The sequence below is a fragment of the Pimephales promelas genome, chromosome 22, assembly GCF_988280905.1.
Source record: "Pimephales promelas chromosome 22, fPimPro1.hap1.1, whole genome shotgun sequence".
NCBI classification, from domain to species: domain Eukaryota; kingdom Metazoa; phylum Chordata; class Actinopteri; order Cypriniformes; family Leuciscidae; genus Pimephales; species Pimephales promelas.
In genome coordinates, this window is record NC_142790.1 from 20,513,748 (window position 1) to 20,526,777 (window position 13,030).

Genomic DNA, 13,030 nt, shown 5'->3' on the forward strand with positions numbered 1-13,030 from the left:
CGGATTTTATAAACATCTTTCAACCTGATCTTACGGGAATTTGTATGAATTTTACGAGGTGGCTAATTCGTAACAATTCGTACGACCTCACTCGTACGAATTAGTACGATTTTGCTAAATCGTACATATTTTACGAATTAGCCAATTCGTATGAATTCGTACGAATGACCTACCCCTGACCCCGTCCCTAAACATAACCGTCACGTGGGTCTAGACAAATCGAACAAATTTGTACGAGTGAGGTCGTATGAATTAGTACGAATTATCCACTTTTGAATCACTCATACAAATTCGTACGAATTGGTCGTGAGATAGCGTCGCATATTTAGATATGCAGGAAATCGCAATGGAAGACAATTTCGATATTCAGATCTTCACAGTGAAAGGTAAAATTTCAGTAAAAAGCCCTCAATGCAAAAGCAAGACCGAATTTTCATTTTTAGACGAATTATTCCTTTAATATCTTATTTGTGCAGTGCATTTTTATTTTTAGGAGCACCGATGACAGTTTGACTACAAACCATTTTAGGTGGCTGTCAACTTTCTCTCGTAATCTCTTTCTTTCTTCCTTGCACTGGTGTATTTTCCCTGTTCGGCTCTTCGCTTAGCTGGTTCATTGCCTCTTTGGGGTGTTCCATACGGCTGACTTTCTGGACATAGTGAGACTTTGGGCTGGAGATTTCTGCTCTTAAAATTCAGACTTCTGCCTTGGCCTTCAGGACAGCATAGAAAAAGCACTGTATACAAATTATCACAAAGTGTCTCTTCCATAAGTTTCTTCCAAACAGAGTTACAAAGGTTATTCTACTTGAGTTAAACCAGTCATTTTTCATAGTGAATTCCTTTTTTTTTTTATAGCTTCACTTTCAGATTTCTTCTCTGTTAGTCATTTTTGTTTAATTTCCTCCTTCTGATGGATCTAGCCAAAACCATAATGAAAATGTACTGGTTTTACTGTAGTATCAATACGTGTAGTAACTATGGTATTTTGCTTGATACTATGTGAGCAAGAACAATGTTAAACGAGGCTTAATCTGAGACAGGAACCCTAAAAGTTGTAAAATATGACCATGCACTTAGATCGACCCCCGTAATGTAGTTAGCATAAGACGTTCAAGAGCCAACATGCCATCTGAACATTGCAATAATAATATGAGACTAATGCCACAAACCTTCATTCATCGTTCAAAATTCCTTTCACCTTGACGTATACCAAACATTTGATCCTGGACTGAACCTACAAGGCATATAATAAAGATCAAGAGGTTTTTGTTCCAGAAATCATAGACTAACCGAATGACTAATCTCAATGTGTCAAGCTAGGAAAAGAGACATTACGATTTTAAGGCGAGTGCAAAAACACATTCAAAATATTGTTATGAAAATGTGTGCAGTCTCGGTCCCGCTTAAAATTATGAGAGAACATTATACATCTTCAGATCTTTCTCTGAATTTGTATATGGGATTGTACACGGAGTGAATGGAATGTATTATCACAGCAAAATGGGGAAAGTTATTCTGGCTAAAGAACACCAAGATATTCTTCTGGGTGAAGATGAGAGGGTCTGTGTAATATCACACATAGTTATACACTACGTGGGGAGGCCGTAGAGAGAAATGACCTCAGTACTCTGATGGAGTCAGGTTTTTATGTGGAACGGCATGAAGTTTCCAATGTGCTCTCAAAAGAATCCTGAAAGCCCTCGTAGACGTGAGCACAATTAAAGCATATTTATGTCTAACTCAATCATCATGATCAAATACTCCGCAACCTTATTTGCTTACTAATTTTGTTTTGATGAGTTCATGATACTCTGTATGAATGTCTGGTTTTGTGACTCCAGAATTTGATGAGATTATGGTATTTTTATTGAAATAGTTTTGTGGCTTTAAAGAGCTTTTCTTTTGCTTGTCTTTCATTTTATTTGATAAATGACATTAACAGTGCATAATGACTTTGATATGCTGCTCTTGTGACTGTAATACAAAACTTGTGGTCATAACGCGACTTTCTAAAGGCTTGTTAACAAAGGACCACATCCCAAAGTGACCTTGAAGCCGCTACATTAAATTTGCTGGCTTATTTTATCTTTTGCTATTTGCGTCGATCACATGCCGTTGTGCGGTGCGCATAAGTGAAAGATCTTTAATGCCCTGACTGATTTTAATCTATGGTGAGGACAAGCCTTTAATCTTTAAAAATCAATTAGGCACTTCTCTCAAACTCCTGTTTTACAAACTCTCCTAATGATGGGTTCAAGACTAGTGTGTGTGTGTGACCTTAAAATAGGCTAAAACATTGCAGCTGTAAAAAAATACTATTAAGCAGAGAGTTTTAGTCCATCTGAAAAAGTCACAAAAGTCTCCAAACACAACACCTGCAGTGCAATATGAGCTGAGCAAATGCTAAATTTATTTAAAATACAAAGCAATAAATAAACAAATGAACAATAGAGGTCCATTTCGGTATTATTTCACTCCAAGAGAAAGCTAATTAATCTCGCAGCGCACCTGTGCCGTAGTTTAGATCCAAGTATCTTCACAAAAGGAGTGAGTTGAGTTGTGCTTTTTTTTTTTACCATATATATATATATATATATATATATATATATATATATGTGTATATATATATATATATATATATATATATATATACACATATATATATATATATATATATATATATATCATTTAACAATTTTTAAACAAAAAAAAATAAAAAAGATTAAAACAAAACATTAGGAAAATATTAATATTAATTAGTAATCTATCTATCTATCTATCCATCTATCTATAAAGCTTATATAAATTAATATTTAAAAATAATTTAATAATTCAATAAATATTTATATATTATTTGTATCATTTACATAATAAATTATTTTCATATGATTTTAAGCTTTGTTAATAAAGACAAAAAAACATTTAAACAAAATAATTATATTAAATAATTATAATGTAATTACTTCTGAAATAAAATTGATAATAACCATCCACGTAAAGGGCCAAATATATGAAGGCCCTATGTTATACAATATGGTATACATAAACGAATGAATTATATACATAAATGAAAATAAAGGTATGTGATTTTGTGTAAAAAGGGCCAATGCAATTATACCTACTAATAAATAATTAATGTTGAGGTACAACAAAACGATGCAGCATTTTGTAAATTTTGTCAATGACTTGGCTCCTACTTCTGTCCATTCAGTTTTGCATATGATTAGCTTATATTTATTTGCCTGTTTGATTGACAGCTGCTGCTATAACCTGCTGCTGCATTAGTTGCAGTTTGCTTTGGAGCTGCTGTCTGTCCGGTAGCCCGGAACAGTCACATGTCTCTTATAGGCATCACATCTCACTCAGCACATGCGTGTGGACCCTCCTTCTTTCTCACCCCCTCATTAAGCCTGCTGACCTCAGCCTGCCATGATACCAGATTCACGCATACGCACCCAAACACCTTCACATACGCCGCCGCAATACACCAAAGTTCAACATCATCTGTATTCATAGCCTGGCTAAATATTGAAAATTATTCCGCTGCTCCCAAACACACACTCATGAATTTTTCATGAGTCAGTAAACAGATGGGTGGCGGTAAAGATGCGGGAGGGGTCAGGGAGGACACACACCTTCTACTCTAAACACACACACACACACACACACACAACACAGACACATAGGCTACTGTACCACCTCTAAAGAAAAATATATACACTAATCCACACACCTTTGTTAAAAAAGTACCCTTTGAATCTACTAAGACAGATAATACCTCCCTATTTATCTGTAGTACATGCTAAAAACTCCTCTTTGGCTAGAAACACACACTTCCTCTTTTAAACACCTACTGTACAAAACAGTGAGGCCAAATTTCCTGAATTCAAACACCCAAAAGGATTCAATAATTGGTCAAATCATTTAAAAGACAGTCTCAATTTCTCTTTTTAATATTCTGCCTTTAAAGTAAATTATTGTCATTGTTTAAAAACTTCTTTGTAAAATCCCTCATCTCCTTTTGTGCTCAATGGGAATTAATTCTTCTCAATATTGAGCTCTGTTCAGGTTAGTTTTAAGTTAGATTGAAAGGGTTTCCATATATTTACTGTGGATGTTAAATTAAAATTAAATTATTTTTTTTAAAAGAATTTTTAAAAAGAAAGTAAATTAACTTTCCAGTGTCTATCCCAATTCCCTACTTGTTTCCACAAACATTTCAAATAGATGCTCACATTGTCATTGAAGCATTTATTTGAATATATTTCATACCATACATGAAATGTCAAAATAAAAATGTAAAACATTAAATAATACAACAGACATGGATAATAAAATAGAATAAATAAAAATTTAAAATATACATAAGATGATGAAATAAATTAAATGAACTAACTTAATTTTTATAATAATAAACAAAAATGTTTAATATAATAGGCTACAAATAAAATGATAACATAAAATGAAATGAAACAATGAGATGAAATAATGAAATGAAATAATAATAATAATAATAATTATATATATATATATATATATATATATATATATATTGGGGTGTTTCACATGTGTTGATCTGTGCTGTGTGTGTATATATATATATATATATATATATATATACATATACACACACACATATTCAATGTTGTGCTATGGGTTTTACCATTGTACAAGTAGCGTGTCCTGTACCTTAAAGATCTTTTGTTTGGAAAATATGGCTCCAGGTAGCAGGCATTCTATTTTAAAAGTGTTTTTTAAAGAAAAAGAATTTCTACAGGGTATGAAGAGAGACACTCCAAACCTCAAAGACTTCATACTGTAGCTTTACCCTGCAGCCGATTCCAGCTGCTGATGCCACTGAACACAGCACAGATCAACAAACACATGTGAAACACCCCCAAAACATCTAATTACAACTACAGACAATGTGGCGTAAACCACAAAAGCTTGCTGTAGTCACTTGCGCTCTGGTCCTCCCTCACTGCTTAACCTCACTCACCCTCAAAACTACAATTTCCAGCATTCCTTTCTGCTCATCACCTGCACATATTTAGCCACCATCTGATCATCAGCATGCTCATTACCACAGTATCAAGCACACACCTCAACCTCAGGCATTACTCACCTGAGATGTTTACCTCCAGCAATTTCCCCAAGTTCCTGTACACCTCGGCTGAATCCGAAATCGCCCTCTAAACCCTACGTTAGTCCACTAAAATGGTTCACTTGAAGGAGTGAATGAAAACGAGTTCGGACATCCATTCAGGGCATAATGTATAACATAACGTCCCCTATAATGTCCCCTATGGTTTCGGACACCGCTGCAAATTTGAGGGTATGCCCTATTTGAGGGTACAGGGGGCGATTTTGGATTCCTTGTTCCCTGTTCTCCAGCTCTAGCGTTCCTGTTTTCCTGTAAGACAAAGACATTGTTTGTTATACAATCAATAATAGCAACCAATACACTTTGCCTACCAATTGAGGTTACATCCTCTATCATTTCCAAAACGAAAGCATTATACTTGAATTGCACATTGTTTGTGGTCTCACCTGTTTAATGAAAGATTTAAGTTGTTAATCATCCATACATGTATCTCTCTTTTTCTCTCTCTCGAGTCTGATATCTCCTGATAGCTGTCAGACTGGAGGCTTTATTTTAGTTTGATATATTTTTTATATCTGTAAAACAAAGAATAATTGTTCAAAGACTTGCCTCCTTTTCAAAATCCAATTGTTTTTCTTTGTCTTCTGTAACTCTACTGAGGCAGATACGTGTTTGTATGTTTTTTGGATATTTTTTTTGCCTCGACAAATCATGGATAACCAAAGTAAATTTGATTCATCCTAAAATTATTTGAAACTTATGTGCATTCTATCACTCACTGCTTTGAAGCATTGCATTATTTCTACTAAATCTATCATTTCAGACATTAACAATAATAGCTGTTGTCTTTGACGAAGACTATATACTGCACTTTTAATGTATTTGCTTTTGTGTTGGTTTGCATGGACTAATAAGTCTCTCTATTTTCTCAGTCATTGTAACACCAGTCTGGCTCTTTAAATGAGATATTAGCTTCAATCACCATGTGGAGGTGAATGAACCAATTCCAGAGATCTCTCCACGCTCTGCACATCTCTTACGCCGCCTAAACACAGAAATATGTATCGCCCCCAATTCGGCATATAGAGCATCTTATGGGACGTGAAAGGTCGTTTGTAACTGTCCGCAGGATTGATGGAGTTAAGATAGCTCCTTGACCTTCACCCTGCACTCATGAAGAACAGTCTCAAATGACGGAGCATCGGACAACTTTGGACCGAAATGATTTCAACCACTTTTTCCTCACATGCCTTTCCAGTAGCTGGACAGCACAGAGCCACACAAATACAGCCGGAGATTTAATTATCGCAGTTTCCCCTTCATTAAGGGCCAACCTGTCATCCAATACTACTCGCCAATGTCTCCAATTTGCACTAATTCCTGCATTTCTGTTTGCTTTTGGCTGTCCTTTCAAAGCTATATTCAGAGAATAATTGCTTTTGTGGCCTATGCAAACATAGTCAGGATCAATCGAAACAGAGCTTAAACAATTTTGTATTGGCCATCTGTCTGTGGCTGATGCCTTCAACTCTGAAACTAAGTAGCAAAGGCATTGTAGCTCAGAGCAAGGGCAAACACTCCGACTCCGAGCGAAGCTGATATTTCACATGAAGGAAAGGTCTGGTCTGAGTTCAAGACCTCAAAATACACTCAAAACAATAAGACTTAAAACTAATCCACTAGAGAAAGTAGGAAGAAACTATATTAAATAAAACTTGAATGGGTTTGTGGGCACTTTTAGAAAATAAACTCCCATAAAAGCTCCCTTTTTTTTCTTTTTGTCTACTTTGTCTTGCTATGGCCAATCTTACAATCTCATGTGTCAAATACACACAAATAAATAATAATTTTTGTGCACTTTTGTAATTTGGCAAAAAAATACAGCTTGACTGAAAATGAAGCACAATAAACATATTCTGCTCACAGGAGATTTTTCTTTGTTGTCATCACTTCTCAAATTTCAGCATATTTAACTCACAATATTTGGCTATTTGGTAAATCATTACAATAACATTCTTAGTTCTATGTTAAAGGGGTGATGAACTGAGAAATCAATTTTTCCTTGAGCTTTTGACATGTAAGAGGTCATCATATTATAAGAATATCTTGTACGTTTCAGAACTGAAAACGTCCTTGTTAGTCCAATAAAAGCTTTTATTGACACCAGCCTCAGCAAACGACTCGTTTTTCAAAGTGGGGAACTATGACGACAAAGAGGATAAAACACCACCCCCGCGGAAGAAGATCAACGCGGGCGGTTTAGCCCCGCCCACCGATTTGCGCATTACACGCATAGCTAAATAACATAGGCCTAGCTCGTGATAACAAACCGGATCGAGCTACCGAGCAATACAGAATATTGTGCAGTGCCTGGTTGTGGAAGAAGACAGTGGCTGCATAAGCTTCCTCTGGATTTCAATAGGACTGCATGGATAAACTTTATTTTTAATGGCTTTCCAGCTGATGTGGTAAAACATTGTTCGTCTGTTCACTTCATTTCACTGAGGATTGTTTAAACAAGACTGGATTTACAGACCAATTAAGAGTAAAGAACGGTGCTGTGCCGTCTATATTGGATCTGACAGGAATTGTGCAACACAAAGACTGTGGGTCGAACATGTATGGGCGAATCATTCCGGTTGCCATTTTACAACATTGGACGTTTTCAAAACAATTTCCCCCTAGTGCATCGACGGGTGAGTCGAAACTCATTATAATATGCAAAACTGTTCTCCACTCACAGCAGTGGGCGTTTACTTCCAAGTCTTCAGTGCGAGACGCCCATAAAAACCGAGCGTTTCTGAGCTGGGCTTAAATCTAGGGTACAAAATAGCCTATTACCGTTTTTGAATGCAAAAACCAAGTGAACGTCATAAGTTGAGCTCAGACAACAATATAATAAGATTTAAAAAGCCAGTTCATGACCCCTTTAACTAATGAAAACTTATTGTAAATGTTGCCATTAAACCTATACTTTTGAGAGGGCAAAAATGAAATGATGAAGGCACCATCATATCAAAAATGGTAACACTTTAGTTTAGGGTCCAATTCTCTCTATTAACTAGTTGCTTATTAGCATGCATATTACTAGGATATTGGCTGTTAATTAGTACTTATAAGGCACATATTAATGCCTTATTATTCTGCATGACCATATTCTACATCCATTAATCCTACCCAATACCTAAACTTAACAACTACCTTACCAATTATTTTGCCAAATGCCATATAGTTAGCTAATAGTGAGAATTGGACCCTAATATAAAGTGTGACCAAAATAAATAAACAATTCTAGGAATTCCCGAAATCTCACAGGTCATCTGAAGCACGCACAACAAAATGACTGTGTGAGTGTGCGCAGCGAGTACGTGTAAGCGAGTTTCTCAATGTCCATGAATGCGCCATTAGACAGCAGCATCATTTTGCCGGTGGGCACAAAAAAATTGCATTTAAAATGTATCACAGTGTGCCTCCGCAAGACTTGAGAGAACTGTATCATATCTGTAGTGCATAATTTCATTGTGTTTGTACATTTCATGCATGCATAATATATTGTGTTACACCCTTCCAAAGCACATTTAACAGGCTCATTGTAGCAAAATTGCATAGGCCTGACATCTGATGTGCTCCAGTGCACAGAGACTGATATTAACCATATCTGAAAGCAAAGGGAGAGAAAACAAAGACAAAAAAAGCAAAGTGTGAAAGCATCGCTCTTAAAAGAAGGATGTAACCTTCTCATGAAACATTAAAAGGAAATCAGCTTTTACAGAAATGCAGGAACGGAGCAGGTATAGCTAAACAATTGTATTTGTTGTTATTATACCCTTTGTTTCCATTGTACCTTTGTGATATATTCCGAACTCAAATTAAATGTCAAACTACAGGAGCTCGTTTAGACCATCAGATAAATAATTTTAAGACTAAACTGCTTTTTCTGCAAAATAGAGTAGATGTTACGGAGCAAAAGTAATAAAATCGAAGCGCATCTTAGATGTACTATACTGTGACCCCCAAATTAAAGGTCAACGATATATGGAATCGCATTACGGTGCATTAGTCGAGACGCATAAGAAGTATTACAAAAATAATGTGAGCTACAACTATAAACTACACTCTTGATAAGTTGCGCTGCTGCCACTTTGTGACAGTCGCAAGCCTTTGTTGATTATTTAGCAAAGCGAAGCATGTCACATTCAGCTAGAACGTAACGCAACACAAAACCAACTGGGTCAATCACTCACAACTTTTAGACGAGAACTTTACTCTAAAAGACATGCATTATGGACAGGAAGCCCCTGGAATCAAGGAGGAGGAGGTATTTTTAAATCAATCACTACATCTCGTATCTCCACGGCCCCTCCCTGCACACACTCCCCGGCTTCAAATACTGACAAAAAGAGAATCCCATCTGACGTTCAGACATCCTATATAGTGAGAACAGAGAGAGATCTGGGAATAAGTGTGATATATTCAATGAACAAACAAGCAAATAAACAAATAGAGTGAGTGACACTCACATCCAATATTTATGGAGAAGCGGGTTTATTAAGACTTTGTGAACAGAAAGAGTTGACATGAGTTCTTCTATGAGGAGAGTTGGGTCTGACATTTGAGGCAAACTGCAGTCATTCTGACGGCCAGGGTGAATTTGATCAAACATTATCTGACAAAATGTTTGGTAATGAAAATGTTTGAAAATGTGTCACAATGATAAATTAAATGATTTTAGCAAAAAATACTATATGGTAATTATATAAAAATAATTCCTCAATTAATATAAAAATATAAATTTAAAAAACATAAAAAATATTAATATAAAAAAATATAAAAAATCCTCAAGATAATAAATAATTGTAATTAATTATTATAAATGTTATAAAAATAATTCCTCAATATATATTTTTATACAAAAAATATATAAATATTAATATAAAATATAAAACTAATTCCTCGATTAATATAAAAATATAACTAAAAAATATATAAAAATATTAATATTAATATACAAATATAAAAAATTCTCAAGATATTATTTTATTATAACAAAATATATATAAATATATAAATATAAATTGTACTATAAAATATAAAAATAAGTCCTCAAGATATTAACAGTGTATGAAAAAAATAGAAATATTTAAAATATAGAAAAAAATGTGTCTGTTTCAAATAATATTAGTCAATAATGTCAAGGATTGTCCTACTTGAGCTCATTAATGTATATGAAAAATGTGTATATTATAATGAGTAAATATATCTATTCATTCATACACAATATATAAATGTTTGAAATGTATAACTGTTTCCACAAAAGCACGACTGCTTTCAGGATTGATAATAATAAGAAATGTTTTTTGATCACCAAATAGCACATTAGAATTATTTCTGAAGGATCTTCAGTGACACTGAAGACTGACGTAATGATGCTGAAAACTCAGCTTTACATCACAGAAATAAATTAAATTTTTTTGGGAAACAGCTATTTGGACCATGGAAAACAGCTATTTTAACACTACCTAAATATTTAACACTACTAAATATTAACATTATTAACACTACCTTATGGACCCTTGTAACATTTCCATGTTTTTGGAACATGGATGTAAACTATAACGCTAAACATCTATACAGTAGTTACATGGCAGACCATCGCAAATGGTATTTTCAACAGAGCAAATATTCAAAACCTTGCTATATTTACTAAGTTAACTATGGAAATACATCATCACAGTCTGTGTAAAGGGTCCACGTATGTCACTCCGGCCACTCGGCAGCAGGGGCTGATGGGTAATGTGAAGAAGAACGGAATGCATCAGTACCCCGCTGCAGAGGCCTTTGTTATTGTCTCTCTCCTCTGATGTGCACTAACTTCAGAGGGACAAATTATCTTCCCTCATGTCTCTTCGCTAATGGAGGCCGGGGTCGAGCAAGTAAAACACTGGGTTTTGTTGTCTTTGACGTCTTATTAATTTAGTAGCGTTCGGAAGGGGGTGGGGGGAAGAAACAAGCCCCTTGGTGTACCTTGTTCCTCTGTGTGGAAAGGATAATCTGTTCAAACAAATCCAGAGAAACGTAGCCTGAGAAATGAAAACCAAGGGCTTGGTCCAGCGCTGTTGAAAGCATAAATATCAGACACCGGCGATGGGAGAAGTTCTTTTAAACCAAACTATTAAGGCTATTTGTTCAGCTGCGCTAACGGAGGAACTTCTCTGGAACAAAAGCTATTATTGTTCAATGCATTTTTCCTCCTCCTCTCCCTTTTTTCCAACAGGAAACAGACAGTGGCAAAGTTACAGTAGTTCAACATATGAGATCAGAGAGAAGGTTTTCGCAGCGAAACAGAACCAGATGTGGAAACAGTAACGGGACCCATACAGAACTTAACGTCTGTTATGTTTGCCTAAGAAATCTGAAGATAAAAGTCACAGAGATTAATTGAAACCCATTGCCAGGCTCGTACGTTTGCCTATCCACATATTTATTCGCAAGGGTCGGGAGGTTAAACGGACGGTTGTTTGTGCAGCAGAGGAATTAAATGTATGTCGGCAAACATCTACTTCTTTCTCAGGGAAAAAATTAGGTTAACCCATCCGAAGCTTCACACATGGACATTTCCACCCTTCTTCATCTGATATTCATTTAAAGAAAAAATAAGAAGACAGCTTCACTCTGTTGAGAAAACACTTAACATACCGAATCCTTTGCCAGTTTGGATTTGACAGAGCCGTGCTGTTTTCTTTCTACACAAAGTTAGTCCTCTGTGATTACAAAAATACGTTTCAGTGAACGCCAACACAAATACAAGCTGTCTCTGAATGGTAAAATTTAGATAAGACACTGTAAAATTTGTGTAATAGACTCTGTATTCTTCTAAACAACACATCTTGGGAATTGAGCATCACAGGGGAGGAGAAAAGTTCAGAGACACTTTTTTCCCCCTTTTTTTTTTGGAATGAGGGACGAGAGAGCGAGCGAGCTAGAAAGAGAGAGAGAGAGACGCTCTTTTTACCTTACTGCCAGCTGCTTTCCTGGTGTCTTTGAGAGTTTGGCTTGCCCTACTTAAAGCCTCCTGCTGCTTGAGAATTTGATCTTGCAGCTGTTGAGATTGTTCTGTCTTTTCCTGTAATTTGGACTTGAGCGAGCTGACTTATAAGCCCCGTCTATTAACTTGCTCCTCGCTGCAACTAAGGGAGAGAGAGAGAGAATGGGAGAGAAATTAAATGTCCTTAAAATCAACACACAATCTTTTAAAGTTTTCTACAAGGGTAGAGGGTTAGTGAGGTTAATAAAAACGAAAGAACAAAGATTTAGAAGGTCACCTCTGACACTATACTCTTAGAAAAAAAGGCTCAATGAGGTTCTATATGAAATTGTAAATTTCACCGTTGCTTTGCGCTCATGTGTAACCTCTCACACCCGGGTCCAACTCGACCCGCTCCGAGCGGGCCTCGAACCCGGGTCTCCGGCATGAGAGTCAGGCGCGCTAACAAGGAGGCTAAAGACTGCAGCCTCTAGCGTCTGTCGCTAGAGCGCCTATTGAGATCGGGGAGTGAGGTTTAGCCACACAGCAACTACTAGCTGGCCTCCGTTACAATCACCCCCCTAAACCTCACTCTCATCCGGGTCACGGCACCAATGTAACCCCTACACCCGGGTCCCACTCGACCAGCTCCGAACGGGCCTCGAACCCGGGTCTCCGGCGTGAGAGTCAGGTGCTCTAACAAGGAGGCTAAAGACTACAGCCTCTAGCGTCTGTCGCTAGAGCGCCTATTGAGATCGGGGAGTGAGATTTACTCGCACAGCAACTACTAGCTGGCCTCCGTTACACATGCACTCTTTACACCTGGCAATAAAATGCATTTTAGTCGACTGGATCACAAGTAAACGAAGGAGACCCATTCCTGTTTACACCTGGTGTCT

The 13,030-nt window shown here is 36.4% G+C and overlaps 2 long non-coding RNA genes across 4 annotated transcripts in view; both read right to left on the reverse strand.

The window, feature by feature from the left end:
* LOC120476162 (uncharacterized) overlaps positions 1 to 5,684 on the reverse strand; it is a 31,070-nt gene extending 25,386 nt beyond the window's left edge. For all 3 annotated transcript variants that reach the window (XR_016149281.1, XR_016149280.1, XR_016149279.1), the window contains exons 1-2: positions 5,554 to 5,684; positions 5,129 to 5,416 (exon numbers count right to left, since the gene is read on the reverse strand). This is a non-coding gene — a long non-coding RNA (uncharacterized LOC120476162). The remainder of the gene's footprint in view (positions 1 to 5,128; positions 5,417 to 5,553) is intronic.
* Positions 5,685 to 12,120: 6,436 nt separating this feature from the next.
* LOC120476105 (uncharacterized) overlaps positions 12,121 to 13,030 on the reverse strand; it is a 38,082-nt gene continuing 37,172 nt past the window's right edge. Inside the window, exon 4 of the long non-coding RNA XR_016149090.1 lies at positions 12,121 to 12,294. This is a non-coding gene — a long non-coding RNA (uncharacterized LOC120476105). The remainder of the gene's footprint in view (positions 12,295 to 13,030) is intronic.